This window comes from Lepidochelys kempii, chromosome 9 (assembly GCF_965140265.1).
Source record: "Lepidochelys kempii isolate rLepKem1 chromosome 9, rLepKem1.hap2, whole genome shotgun sequence".
NCBI classification, from domain to species: domain Eukaryota; kingdom Metazoa; phylum Chordata; order Testudines; family Cheloniidae; genus Lepidochelys; species Lepidochelys kempii.
In genome coordinates, this window is record NC_133264.1 from 30,156,116 (window position 1) to 30,171,898 (window position 15,783).

A 15,783-nucleotide genomic window follows, 5' to 3' on the forward strand; every position below is an offset into this window, starting at 1 on the left:
AGCTAACGAAAGCTTTTGCTCAAATAAATTGGTTAGTCTCTAAGGTGCCACAAGTACTCCTTATGATCTAACAGAATACTTAACTAATTTGGTAGGGGCGTTACATTAACTAATCCTGGTGATAGCTCTGTGAAGTAGGATTGAACTATTAATTTTGAACAATACTAATAGAAAACAGTTATTTGTATTATGGAGGCTGCCACTTTTTTTAAAGTGGATTCTGGCTAACATGAAGATTAAGAAAATCTGTACTGAAGTATAACAGACTGCTGACTTGGAAGCTGCTCCTTGAGTTTCTTGATCCCAGACATATAGCAAGTTTGTTTGTTAGCTGCAGACTCCAGTTCTAACCGGCAGTGATTTTCCTGAGTTATTCAGTGCACATTTTATTGCCTTCTATTAAGTATGTTTTGCTGCTCAGTGAGAAATAGAACTTGACACGTCTCACTTTTATATCACTGTTATATCAGTCTTGAGCTCAATTTCTAGGCTGCTGGTATTTTGTGGAACAGTATGTAATTTTCAGTGTGTAACACACAATTTTCAAAACATCAATATTACTTACATTGGAAATCATTTGTAACAGGAGTGAGGAAAAGTGGCTGCCAGATGCTATCTTCCTCTATTATTTTCAAACATCGTCTTGATCAAAAAGTCCAATGTCTCATTAATACAGAATTACAAATGTTCATGAAGAGTGAAAAAAAAAAGAAGATAGTTAACAGACCAGAATTGTGCAGTTTATTGCAGCTAAAGTTACAAGAACTACACTGGGGGGTCAAATCTAGTTAAAACAAAAACTCTTCTCCCTCCATCTCCTCCCCTCTTCCCCCCCCCCCCGAAAACTCAGCTATTTTTTTCAGCCATAAAAAAAAAGTACATAAGGACCATTATTGTCCCAATTGGGTACATAATACTGAGCGAAGTTGAAATCAGTATCTAACTGTGCATGATGAAGCCACAGTTTGATGTCAAGACATTTCTTGTTGTGTCAAACTTAGTAAATATCTACATCTTGTCATCTAATGTAACCCACCCAAGTGAGTTAGGACACCTGTAGGCTTCAGCAGGAATTTTATGGATTGCAGTGGAGTCTAAAACAGATTTAAGTTGCTAAATCTGGTGTTTAGGCACCTAGGTACCTCGTAGTCTTTTGGATCCTGATCCACAGTTGACTTGCCCAAGATCACACTGGAAATCTGGCAGAGCAGGGAATTGTATTTGGGTCTCCTGAGTGTCAGGCTGCTGCCCTAAACCACTGGATTGCCCAGCAAAAATTACTTATGTGAAAAATCCCTATTTCTGTGAGTAAAGCCACTGAAGTCAGTGTGGGCTGCTCCCATGTGAAATGATTATTTGCGGATGTGTTGGCAAGATCTGGCCCTGAATTAGATTAAAACATGCAGAATGATAACTGACTACTGTGGGTGTGCAGCAGGGAAGTGTGTGTGTGTCTGAAGATAACCGTAAATAAATAAATATGGTTGCTCTTGGAGTGCTGCTCAGAAAAGTTGCTTTTGTGTCACATTTCTAGTTACTTTTTAACTTTAAATATTGTTGGATTAACTTTGAAAGGCTTCCCTGGCAAAATAATTTTGACACATTTTGCAAGCCTTTTATAGCATTCAGGATACGTGACATAATGAGGGTGGAGTGTGTTAACGTGCGTAGTAAGTGCTTTGATGTATGCTAGTTAGTGCTGGAAATTTCAAATCATCTTAGATTTATAGACTAAGACAAGATTTTGCCACCCTTCTTCACGTTGAGAAACAACTTAGTGTGCAACTAGTTCCATTGATTTCATTGTGCAACTTGCAAGTGTGGCGAAAATCTGACCCAAACACACTAATACCAAAGCAGACTTCAGTGGAACTACTCACTGAGCAAGTTTCTACTCCATGTGAGTAAAGGTGGCAGAATCGGCCTGTTTATCACTGAGGCCATGATCCTGCAAGCTGCAATGCACAGGTACCGTGGCCGGCTTGCTACTCATTTTAAGTCAGTGGGGCTCTGTGCAAGTAGCTTGCAGGATTAGGGTCTAAATTGGCTGCATGTGTCTCATATGAAGTATTTATTTGCACTAATTAAAATATTTGGAAATATCATGACTAGATCATGTCTTAAGTGTTTTGATTTCTTCTCTGCCAATTTAATTACTCATTTAAAAACAAAAAAAAATTACTGGACTGTTGGCATTGAGGGACCATTCAATTTATGCAGTGAATTGTGCTATTAAAATATGTTAATCAATATAAATATCCTCTAGTTCTTATGGAACTGTTACTGTTTTAAAGTTTACTTTGCCCAGTGCTTGAATTGGTTACTTTGCATGAAGAATAGGTATGGGCATTGTAAGGGCATCTGTAGGTTTTTTTTTAAAATATTTGATTTTAAAATGCAAAAATAAAGTGCTCCTCAGAATTATGTTTGAGAGGGTCATAGACTGAATGATGAGAGAGGAATAATTCCCTTTTCACTTTAAACAGTGACTTTACTTTTCTGCAGCATAAAAATACCTTGTTTGGTGACATTTCTCTAATGGGAGTGTATTGTAACTGTGTAGGAAATATTTAGATAATAGTTAGATTATGGTTTCATTGGAGGGGGTATATTTAATCATTAAAGAACAGATTTTGATAGCCTTGCTCACATTCAGGAGCACCCTATTCAATGAGTAGATGAGTAGTCTGACTATTCATGGAATAAGATACTACTCAAGGTGAGTATGGGTATCATAATCTGGCCCATATTGATCGGACAGAAGTGAAGCATCTAAAAAGCATAATTCCAAAATAGGTCACTTTCCACCAATAAATAACTACACCCACAATTTTCAGTAGTTACTTGACAATACACTGTTTCAGACACACAACAATATCTTGCATTTGGCTCTTCTCAAAACATCCTGACTTCTTTACACTTCAATATCGTTGTTATAATGTGTATATACATTCCTTTATATTGTTTTGTTGGTTTTAATTCAATATTGTGGCTGTAGAACGTCTTACATGCTGACAAATGTTCAAAAACCTTATACGGAAAATATTTGGCCATTTCATCCTTTTCTATGGAAACCAAAATGAAAGGTGCACAATGTATTGCTGTATAATTTTATTGTAAATTATGATAATTTTTGTGATGAAGCACAGAGTAATTTAAGGCTGATTTCCGAAATAGTTTAAAGCAACAAAATACAACTCTGGTTTGATTAGGAACCTTAAACTGGAATTTTATATGGGAACTATGAAAAAAATCAATGTATTTCTTTTTTGATCCACTAGCATATCTTTAACACAACTTGAATTTTTTTTGCTGTAGAAGCAACTTGGAGGACTTAGTGTGGATTTTTCTCACAAGTGTGACATGGGGTTTGAAAGATCATGATTTAATGACCTGAAGGATCTTATTGGGAGATGAGAGTTAAAGAATGTAAAGTGTAATATTTTTGTTTGATAGCCGTGCTAATTTCATTCTTTTGACATCACTGTTGTATTTAAAATCTGGCATGAGTTCCTATATTTGTAATTAATGTGAGGATTAAAGCAGAAAAAGTACCATTAGCCTTAAAATCTGAGATGTAAGATTGAACAAGAGAAAAGTGCTAGACAAACTTAGTTTTTCATTATGGGCTAAGTTCAGCATTGAAGTCAATAGGAATGTTTCTATTGACTTCCAGATGGTATAGGATCAGATTCCGTAGGCCTGTCCTGCTTCCATGGAGTTCAGTGGAAGCCAACTTGTGCTCACGAGTAGGAAAAATCAAATTCCACTAATGAAAGCAGTTCCAGCAGGGCCATTCCATGAAATGCAAAAACTAACGAGTCTTTGTTCCATAGTGTGTGTTTAATTTAGAACTCTTATTATAACAAGGTGTTATTTAGTTACTGATCTGGATTCTGACCTTACACCTGTTTTACATCAGCGAACAGTAACTTTAATAGAGTTAATCCTCATTTATAATAGTGTAAGTGAGATCAGAATCAGGCACATGGACTTACTAAAGAATCTCAGTCACTAGCATAAGGGTGGGTAAGATACAAAGTCTTAGAGGTGGGCTAGATATCCTGCTTTTCTGTGCTGACTTCCATTACAAGAGTCCTGGAGCAAACACTTGCCAGGAGTAGAATGGGAGCAGTTTCTCAATGATGCTATATAAGGACTTGAAACACCATTTGCCCCCCTGGCAAGTAATGTTAGATTTCCCTGGCAAGTTGGGGTTGAGAGCCATCCATTTGTGTAGAATAAAGGAGCTCTTCAGAAAGAAACACTTCTGTCCTGTATGGTTGTGAAGATGAACTTCTTGCAGCCTGTGTAACTGTGTAAATAGTTAAAGCCAGACTTTCTAAAGACCTCAGGGCCAGAATTTCAGGTGCTTAGCACCTACAATTGGGGCCAGATGTTTAAAACTGTTAACAGCCTAGCCGCTCCCAGTGTGAAACTTCTGGCCAGATTTTTCAAAAGAGCTCAGAAAAAGATTTTTCAAAAGAGCTCAGAATTCATTTGGTGCTTAATTGGGAGTGGAACAATTCCGAAAATCTGGCCTATATTGTGGGTGCTGAGCTTTTTTGAAAATGGGAACTGTAATGACTGTAGGGAGGCAGCTTTGTGTGTCCTCAGCTCTGCTAAAGCTCCAGTTCCTCTTTTCTCAAGTAAATACCGACCTCAGGATGGGTCATTAATGCAAATCTCAGTCTGTGACTTCATTGATAAATTAGCTGTAGGGAATTGGAAGAAGGTCTTTGGTAAGATTCTCACTGTTCTGTTTGACCTTGTTTAAACAGGTGGCCTCATAAAGAAATCGCCTAAGGACAAGAAATTTATTACTGATATTGTAAACAGTCAAAATGGCAGGAGCTGAATAAACTTGCTCACTTGTGCCGCTTATGTCAATTTCAGACTATCCACTGAAAAGCTGTTCTGTTGACAATTTACAAGAATTTCCTCACAGTTGTTTAAGGAGCAGCTGGTTCATGCATTATAATGACATAACATACCAAATAAACTGTTTGTTTTGTTTTGTTTGTTAGTTTGGTAATTGAGACCTGTCCTATGCTTGCTTGAAACAAACACTTCATTGAGTAGATAGGGTCTGATCCAAAGACCAATTAAGTCAATGGAAAGAATTTCATCCTCTAACACTAGTAGTTGGTTTTCAATAAAAATCAAAGTGGTGAAAATCTTGTGTGAGAGTGGAAGTCAGCCCTGACACGGAGCCAACATTCTGTCTGTGACATCCATTTCATCCATTTAATGACACTAGATTAATTAGTGAACATGCAATTCTTTAATAGGGCTTTGTTGAGTGTACACTCAATGCTACTGGAAAACCACTGTATATGGTTTTTAGAAGATGGGCAGCATCAACTTGAAAATCTAAAATTATTTCTGGAAAACATTTACTACTATTGCAAGTAGAGAAATTTGGCACTCTGGGTACAATTAGTTTCTTTTTTCCTTTTGTTTAGTCAGTCAGCTTTTTTCAGTTGTTTGAAGAAACAGGGAAAAGGAAAGGAACCTAAACTCTTAAACCATAAAAACTGGCAGGGATATTCAGGGGTGGATGTAATACCCAACAGTCCTTTTATTCTGTGTTTGCACTTGCCTAGTTCCGTGGAGCACTACTCTTTCTTTTTTTTTTTTTGGGCGGGCGGGCGGGCGGGAAATGCCTACACTCCAATAGGTTTCAGAGTAACAGCCGTGTTAGTCTGTATTCGCAAAAAGAAAAGGAGTACTTGTGGCACCTTAGAGACTAACCAATTTATTAGAGCATAAGCTTTCGTGAGCTACAGCTCACTTCATCTGAGGAAGTGAGCTGTAGCTCACGAAAGCTTATGCTCTAATAAATTGGTTAGTCTCTAAGGTGCCACAAGTACTCCTTTTCTTTTTACACTCCAATAGTGATTCTTGTGTAGACATACTCAGATTAGCTTTATCTAGCTATCTTGAGGTACTGGAGCAGTGAAGCTGTGGCAGCATGGGCTAGTGAACTGAGTAATTACCCGGAGTTCTGGATGGGTTTGTACAGCCTGCATTGAAGTCTATACGACTGCAGCTTCACTGCTTTGTAGAGAGACTAGACAGCAAGTGTGAAAAATTGGGACGGGGGTGGGGGGTAATAGGCACCTATATAAGATAAAGTTCCAAATACTGTGACTGTCCCTATACAGTCGGGACATCTGGTCACCCTGCTGCTATCCAATATTTTTAAATCAGCCCTATGCTAGCAGCTTATTTTCTGTATAAGTCAAGGTAATTGTTGTAGATTTCCTTACATTTTCCAGGATATGCTCCAGAAAAAAATACTTGATTTGTAACACCGATTACAAAATGTAACTCTCAAATACACAGATTGTATCACAAAGAAGCTATTAAGAGTTTTCCTTATCAATCTTTACTAGTCTCATCATAAAGTTCTGGGTTATTTTGAGTTTTGAATTCTATTCAGTAGTTTCAAAACCCAAGAATCACTTCTTTGTGCCACGTTCGTTTGGATTTAATAGTACATTCAGTAGTTGCCATTACCCTTTATATTTACTGTTGTGTTTGCGAGACAGAACATTTATGAGAGCAACAAAAATAAAACTGTCTAATGTGTCATGCTTGAAGGAATCTATCAGGAGAAGGTGCTGGCTGTGCAGATATCTTGGTTATAAGCACAGTTATGGACTTACGAACCAATTATCCATTCCAAACTTTTAAAAAAAATACCTCTGTTCAAGGCCCAGCAGAGGGGGGAGGTCGGGAAAGTTCACCAGCAGCTTTTTCTAAATAAAAGTACTAAAAATTCTGGGAGTGCAGGTATCCGAATTCTGAAGACAATTTTTATTTATTTATTTTACTTTTAGACTGCCGCTTGATGTAGATGACCAGGTGGAGTTCCTTTTTTTTTTTACAGGTTATTAGCTGCCTTTCTGTTCCAACTCCTGTGGATGCAAAAGTACAATAACAAAATAACAAAAGTAGAATAACAGAGTCAGGACTCTTAATAATTTCAGCTGTTTCCTGCTTCCATATCCATGGAAATGAGCATCCAACTGGGGAGCGAACAAGGGTTTAGAGAAACTTTTTTTTCTCCCTCTGTTTTCATTTTCTATGGAAATTGGATCAGAAAGGCAGCTGTAGGAATTCTTAGCCACTTTAAGCTATTGGTTGTGACCTTAGAGTACTCGGTACCAGGTTTCAGAACAGTAATTTAGAATATTTAAATGAAGGGGAGGGGAACCTATTAATTTGTCTGATCTTCCAGTGAGGGAGAGGATGAGCTAGCAACTGCAGTAGAACCTCAGAGTTATGAACACTTTGGGAATGGAGGTTGTTCATAATTCTGAAATGTTTGTAACTCTGAAAAAATGTTATGGTGGTTGTTTCAAAAGTTTACAGCTTAACATTGATTTAATACAGCTTTGAAACTTTACTATGCAGAAGAAAAATGCTGCTTTTAACCATCTTAATTTAAATGAAACAAGCACCAAAAGTTTCCTTACCTTGTCAAATCCTGTTTTAAACTTTCCCTTTATTTTTTTAGTAGTTTACATTTAATACAGTACTGTACTGTATTTGCTCCTCCCCTCCCCGTCTCTGCTGCTGCCTGATTCCATATTTCTGGTTCCAAATGAAGTGCGTGGTTGACTGGTCAGGTTGTCACACTGGTGTTCATAACTCTGAGGTTCTACTGGAATACTTTATATGCAGGACTAGCTAAATCTTTTTCCCATTTCAGGGATCTGAATCTTCACTTACATCCTCTTTGACGCATCCTATAGTCTGGAGAGTGACGTATGCCCTATTACTCAGGGAACACTATAGTGAGTAAGGGCATCTATATGGATGGCTGGTCCCTCTGTCCAACTTGCATGGTTTCCATCTTCTGTTTGGTGCCATGCAGTCAAGCCCACCTGCCCCGGCTTCAGCCTGTCTCCTCTGACACACTTGAATAAGTCCAGCTGGAGGTGCACCAGGGCTAAGGCAGGCTTCCTGCCTGCCCTGGCTCCACATGGCTCCCAGAAGCGGCTGGCATGTGTGGCTCCTAGGCTCAGGGTGGCCACGGGGGCTCCGCTTGCTGCCCGAGTGCCGGCTCCGCCGCTCCCATGGGCTGGGAACGGTGGCCAGTGGGAGCTGCGAGGATGGCGCCTGCAGGCGTGGGCAGTGAGCAGAGCTCCCCGGCCCCTTTGTTTAAGAGACGGACGTGCCATCCGCTTCTGGGAGCTGACTAAGGTAAGCACCGCTTGATTGGAGTCCGCACCCCAAACCTCCCACACACACCTTAATTTCCTCCTAGACCTTGCACCCCTTTCCCCACGCCAACCCTGAGCCCTCTCCCATGCACCAAAACCCTTGGCCCTGCCCCAGAGCCACACCCCAAGCTGGAATCCTCAGGTCCTCCTGCACCCCAACCCCCTGCCCTAGCCCGGAGCCCCCTTCTGCACCTTGAACCCCTCATTTCTGGCCCACCCCAGAGCCCTCACCCCCTCCTGCACTGCTGCCCCAGCCCGGTGAAAGTGAGTGAAGGTGGGGGAGAGTGAATGATGGAGGGAGGAGGGATGATGTAATCTGGGGGTGGGGCCTCAGAAGGGGTGGGGCTTCTGGGCAGGGCAAGGGTGTTTGGTTTTGTGCAATTAGAAATTTGGCAACCCTAGCCCAAGCTCCAGGACCCTCCCACTTTGCAATTAAATAACCTGTTAACTTGAGCCCTGCAAACCCAAGTTAGCTGTCCTGGGCCAGCTGTGGGTATCTAATTGCAGTGTAGACATGAGCCTGTGTTTGTCTCCATGGCTGTGCCTTCTCTCCCTGGAGTCTTAGGCACTCTTCTTCCCCCATTCCCTGTCTCTTGCCTTCTAGCCACTTTTGGCAGGTATTTGTGCCTCTTTGATTTACTCTGCACCCAAAAACAGAGGAATATAGATCTAAAGAAGTTGCCAGTTACACAGCTGTAATTCTGTTTTGGATTTACATAGTCTCTAGAACCCTAGGGGTGGAACTATATTTCTGTAATTGTAAATCTTTAAAACTCTATGCAGTATGTGGCTCAGAGAGCCATTATCCCTTTTGTACTTGGGGAGAGTACAAGCATGTCTGTGTCAATAGGTCTACAAGATTTGGATCTAAGAATTCAACCTCAGTCATCATATGGTAGCAAACGGTATTCCAGGTCTTGGCTGCTCCTAAAACAATTCTGAAAGTGTCCACAAGCACTGGTGCAAATCTGTGTCTCTTCATTCAATAAAAATAAAAACCATGTGGGTCAAAGACTGGCAAAAGTCTAGCTAGTCACACATTGTTTGGCAGGGGGCTTGGGCGGAGGACATTGTTACTTAAACTTGGCAGAACGGTTCCTGCTTTAGAACTTGTTGGCTAACCTTCAGCCCAAAGCAAACATTCTGAATTATAGTTCTGACTCCTGAAAACAAAAATTTATGATGGGAGTGTTGTCAGATCCTTGATTTATGGCAGCCCAAAAGTCAGTTATGTAAGGGAAATTAGATGATGATGTAAAATGTTCATTAGGAATCCTAATAAGTTACAAAGACCTTTGTATGCAACCTTGGCTTTGTCGACATGACTAGCAAAGTGTTTCCTTATTGGTAAAGTTATAATTTGCATTTAAAAATGAGCACATTTGCCTCTGGAGATACTGTGTCAGCTAAATGCTGAGTGTCTCTCAGTGGTTGTCTCTGGAAAGCAGGTCTGTTTTATTAATGTAATTGTCAGACTGCCCTCTATAGTAACACGCTGCTAAGTTTAGCACACTCAGCTGGATTGAAGTTCCGGTCTGCATACATCCTTTTATACTTTGGTATTGCGTTGGGCTATAGGATCACATGCTTCCTGTTTACATGCTGCTTAAGTCTGCTGTATAACAAAACACTGGGCCTGATACTCCCCTCTGGTGACAGACAGGGTGCAAGTGACAGCTTGTATGTCAATGGAGGCATACTGCCAAAGAGTAGGTTTCAGAGTAACAGCCGTGTTAGTCTGTATTCGCAAAAAGAAAAGGAGTACTTGTGGCACCTTAGAGACTAACCAATTTATTTGAGCATGAGCTTTCGTGAGCTACAGCTCACTTCATCGGATGCATACCATGGAAACTGCAGCAGACTTTATATACACACAGAGATCATGAAACAATACCTCCTCTCACCCCACTGTCCTGCTGGTAATAGCTTATCTAAAGTGATCATCAAGTTGGGCCATTTCCAGCACAAATCCAGGTTTTCTCACCCTCCACCCCCCTGCACACAAACTCACTATCCTGCTGGTAATAGCTCATCCAAAGTGACCACTCTCCCTACAATGTGCATGATAATCAAGGTGGGCCATTTCCAGCACAAATCCAGGCTTTCTCACCCCCCCCCCCTTTTTTTTTCCGGGGACACACAAACACACACACACACAGAGGAAATGGCCCAACTTGATTATCATACACATTGTGAAGAGAGTGGTCACTTTGGATGGTCTATTACCAGCAGGAGAGTGAGTTTGTGTGTGGGAGGGTGTAGGGTGAGAAAACCTGGATTTGTGCTAGAAATGGCCCAACTTGATGATCACTTTAGATAAGCTATTACCAGCAGGACAGTGGGGTGGGAGGAGGTATTGTTTCATGATCTCTGTGTGTATATAAAGTCTGCTGCAGTTTCCATGGTATGCATCCGATGAAGTGAGCTGTAGCTCACGAAAGCTCATGCTCAAATAAATTGGTTAGTCTCTAAGGTGCCACAAGTACTCCTTTTCTCTTTGCCAAAGAGTAGGTGGATGATCAATGCTCATGGAGAGTCCCTTTGCCCCCTGCATGGATATCACTGGTCTCCTGCAGTTGCTTTGATTCCCTACATGTATAGATCTGGGTGGGGGGCACAGTCATGTTTGTTGTCCGAAATATTATTGTGCATGTAAATTGCATGTGGTATTGGAAGTTTCCAGAAACTAGATAGGATCCATTTTAATTTCAGCAGTTTGTAACGCTATGCCATGGGTGTCCTGTCAGTAGCAATGTTCAAACCCAGGCCCTCTAGATCTAAAAACATAAGTCTCTACTGCTAAGCTAAAAGACCCCGCTCTGTTAGCACAAAGGCTGTATGAATTCTAGCAATCCAGCTATTAGAGTAGGATAGAGCCACGCTGGGTGATCCTGAATTACAAGCACATTATTATGTAGTCTCATGGAGATGAAATGCTAAGTTTTAACATGAGGATTTTTTAGCTGTTTCTTCTTTTTCCCTTCCCCCTCCTGCTTTTTAAGTGAAATGATAGTTTGTTAAAGGTACTGAACTCACAGACTTTAATATAATAAGTCCTGCTTTTATCCACAGGGCCAAGTCCTTCTTGGTGTCAGTGAGTAGCCCTGTTGGAGTAAAGGAGACGACTCACGTGAGTAAGGAGGCTAGGTATAGGCCCAGGAAAATTGATATCAAGTACAGTGACAGAGGAATCTTCCCAACATTGCTTCATCAATGCATCCTAACCGTTATTTAGAGGGATCACCTTCGGGAGCCAGATGCTAAGTGTAGCATTCAATCCTTGATCTATGGCTTAGTCTTCCATCAGGGCGTGAGACATGATGATTGTTGTGATGTGTGGAAATCTGCTAGAAACATACTGAGGCCATTGCATTATGTGGTCTTTTATTTGTTAATTTGAGGTTTCAGAGGCATCACATCTTGGAATCAAAAGACACCTTGATTAAACTTACCTGTCCTGATTCTGTTTGTCACATACACTAGTTTTATGACTTCAACATGACTAGTTTTATGACTTCAACAGTAGAGTTACCTCAGGTTTATTCCAGTATAAGATTAGAATATGGCCCATTGACTTTAAGGACTTGCTGCATCTGAATGGCTAAATTAGTGAATTCAGGTCCCTTTTAAGTAAGACTCATTTGACCTCTTACATTTTCATAGCAGATTTCAAGAAATTTTTAATTGGAATTGACATTAGAAGGTAGCTGTTTTGCAGGACTAATGTGTTAAAGCCATCAGGCTCTTTTTCTTTTTAAAATTGCTCACAAATAGAACTAATGAGAAGTAGAATTGTCGAAGGAATTGACATTAAAGATGAGTTCATAAGGAATTTAATGTGATGTGTGAATGTAATTTTTTTTAGGTCTTTTTCTTCTTTTACGGAGGGACCTGATTCTTCTCTCAGGGCAAGTCTACACTACAGAGTTACATCAGTGCAGCTGCAACAGGTCTGGTGATGCCGTCATGCCGATGGGAGAGCGCTCGCCCATTGGCATAATGACACTATCTTGGCGAGAAGTAGAAACTATGTTGATGGGAGAGTGTCTCGTGCCGACATTGTGCTGGTGTGGACAGCCCGAAACTTGCATTGCTCAGGAGGGGTGGGGCTTTTTCACACTCCTGAGCGAAGTAAGGTATATTGATTTAGGCTGTAGTTTAGACCTGCCCTCACTTATATAGGAATAAGTGAGCAGCAGCTCCAACGACATCAGCTATGCCAGTTCATGAGATCAGAATAAGGCCTATGAAGTTATATGAATTACACAAGTATTTTTTTAGTAACTTATTGGGGGTTTGAAAGAAAAGGGAGCTGCTTTTTCAGCTGTGTGCCCATATAACTGTAATCTGATAAATTTTTGCAGTGCCTCTCCAGACACAATAGACAGGATGACAGCGCATTCTGTCTGCTTTCTTCAGACAGGTTCCAATTCAAAAAACAAAACAAAACCCTTCAAAGGATAACTATTGCATAAACAGAGTACAACTCAAAGCACAGTAGCTGCAGTTGCTACTGTGTTTGTAAAAGAACTCTTTAAGGATCACATACACCTAACAACTTGTACCCTCGTATGATCAATGGATTAGAGATGCTGAATGAGAGTATGCAACAACTCATTAGCTGTAATATAAAAAATGCGTGTTCAAACCAGGACAAATATACCAAAAGACAAAATATTCTTATTGCAGATATTACCTATAGCCTCATTTTGATATGACACAGTTTGAGACACTAAATAATGTAATCAGTTTGTGGTTTCAATTACTACGAACCATCTTGTAGGTCCTCTTGAAAATCAGTGTCAACTGTTCCTCAATTTGGCTGCCTACATTGCCCCATTTTATACAGTCACAGGTTGTGATTATTTACATGCCAGCATGCTTGCTCATTTCCCCCATCTTGAATGAGTCTAGTAAAATGTACTGGACCATTACTGTGCTGTATAATGAATGTTGGGCTAAATGAACACAGTGCATATTGGACTGCGTGCCCCAAATGTCTTCGCACAAAGTGCTGATGGCTTTATACGAACTTTCATTGTACCAAAAACCAAACAAACAACCCTCCCTCCCCCAATTAGCTATGCTAGATAACTTGTGCTTATCAGAACATGTTGGTTTGAATTTTTTTCTGAGTCATTAAGTTGAATTGCATATTTAAAAAAAATCTAATCTAGCCCAGGCTTGGCACTTACATCATCGTGTCTAGTACAGATGTTGAAATCCTTGATGTTAACATTCTGCCGGAAAGGGTAGATGTAAAATATGTCTGCCCCAAATGAAATTCTGCCAAGTCTTGTAAGTCTGTAGCTAATTCTTTAGAGGTCATGTAGGATTAACTTGGCTTTGTAATGGTCTAGTATGATCACATTTTCCAGTGCATTCTATTTCTTTTAAGTGCTGAATTTTTAAATTAATATATAATTTACTCTCATTCCACAGGGAAAAAACCCAGCCCTTTTCTCTTCAGTTTTGTTTTAGTCGTGGTCCAGGATTTACTTTTATTCATTCTATATTGACTCCCTTATAACCACTTTAGATTGGCTGTCCTTTTAAACAAACAGTTTTTTAGTCATATAGAAGTACTATTTCACATTTTGTGTGTAGTTGTAGGTCAGTACCTCCATGGACACTTTGCATTGAAGTCCTATTGTGAGAATAACCCATACATTTTAAAACATGGGGACTGTATTTTTACAAAAGGCTGCTGAAATATTTTTAAGTTGCAAAGCTTGAGAAATTTAAAAATATTTGGTTAAGCACCCTAAAGCTTGGATGTTTCTCTAAACCTGTCTAGTATACAAACTTGGGCTGTAAATCTCAAATTGATTTTTTTTCTTGTCACACTTGAAGAATTTTCAGTTTCCACTTTGGCTGGGGATATTAGAGCCACCTCTCCTGCACGATTTTGGTACTTTTGATCCAGGAAATGAAGATGTTCAAGGACCAGAGGAGTGGGAAATAATTCTTTTTTTTTAACCTCCAGAAGTTTTTGTCCACTCAGTTCTTAGTTTATCTGTACTACTTCACTGATCTCTATTAAATGCTACTCTTTACTTAAAATATCATTTACATTTCTGTTGGCTCTTTGATCCAAAATAATTTCCAAATACTTTAATTTAAAACTTTTGACACCACTCCATCACTGAAATAAAGCCACGCAAGGGAGGGAGGGCAGTAGCTAGGCAGACAACCAGGGCAAGGCACTGCACAATGGGAGTCAGAGCTGTAATTTTGATTTCCTATTTATATGGATCTTGAGGCCAATCTCTGTAGTCTAGTGGGGTTGAATTAAAAGGAAACACTTTCCTTCATGAACACTCTAGGTTAAAACTCCACTTCTCCTTCGATGTGGTTAGTGAATCATGTTATTTTCTTGGGCCCTGTTGTTCTGTTCCTAGTTCTCCTTTTGCTATTTTGTTAGCTCTCACCCAGTAATCAAAGGAGTAGATGAAGAAGCAATGAAATAGTGATAGCTCAATTGGTTTGCTGAAGCGCGCTGACCCCAGGGAACAGTAACTAGTGATATGCATCCCTTCTACAAGGCAAGTGACAGAAACGGATAAGCAGTATATTTACTACATCATGGTTTGTTAATTTGATTGTTGCCAAGCCAAACAAAATGCCAACTGGAAGGTGACCAATAAAATACACAGATGTTGAAGACCTGTGTGTTTAGGGGATGATCAGTCTGTCCTGGAGTGAGCTGCAATCATAGTAGGGATGTTGTCACAGCTTCTGCCTAGAACAGATGTTGCAACACCGCTGAAGATAAGACTAGGGGATTTTTGGGGAAGTGAAGCAACGTGAACTCCATCTGGAGGAGATCATTTTGAATTTCTGGATCAGTTGATCTCACAAGCTCTGTTTAGAAAACAGCTGTGGCTTGAAACAAACTAGAGAACTGAAATACTCACTGGCGAACCGACCAGTCTGACTAGAAAGTTAAAGTTGGATAGGGTTCCTGCATGATTAGGTACCCATAACTGAGTGTGGACCTTTATTGCATAGCCATGGTATTGAGGCCATGGTACAGAGCAGTGCTCAACAGTTGGGTCAGAGCAATGCCAAGCTCTTTCGGAGCTTCACAGTTTCATCTGAACTGTTCAAGATACAGACTTCTCAGTCAAAAGCAAAGGCGATGACAAGAAAGTTTGTTGTACTGTCATTTGCTGGCATGCCACTGAAAGTACAGAGTAGTCAACAAGGTATCATACAAACCTCAGACTTGGAATAAGAATGAACAGTTTTTCTCTTTGACAACATGTTTTAAAGGCAAAAAAATTTAATCAGTCACAGGAGTGCAGGCTTCCAGGGGACTCTACTCTCAGCAGTGTATTTCTAGAACTGTAAACATGTTAACCTATAAACAGAGTCTCCAAGCCCCTGTGCCTGCCAACTGCATTTAAAGGATTTGTTAAGCTGGGATCTGGTACAAAAGTCTGTGCTGCCGTGTGGTGATCAGACAAAGGATTAGTTCAAATTCAGACTAGAAATGTATTGCATCCTTTTTCTTTAGCTTGTTTTTCGTTTATATTCCATTTGTTTG

At 40.1% G+C, this 15,783-nt stretch overlaps 1 protein-coding gene across 7 annotated transcripts in view; it reads left to right on the forward strand.

Moving 5' to 3' along the window:
- The window catches only part of PLOD2 (procollagen-lysine,2-oxoglutarate 5-dioxygenase 2), a 75,034-nt gene that overhangs the window by 3,586 nt on the left and 55,665 nt on the right, over positions 1-15,783 (forward strand). The gene's annotated exons all lie outside the window — the stretch shown is intronic.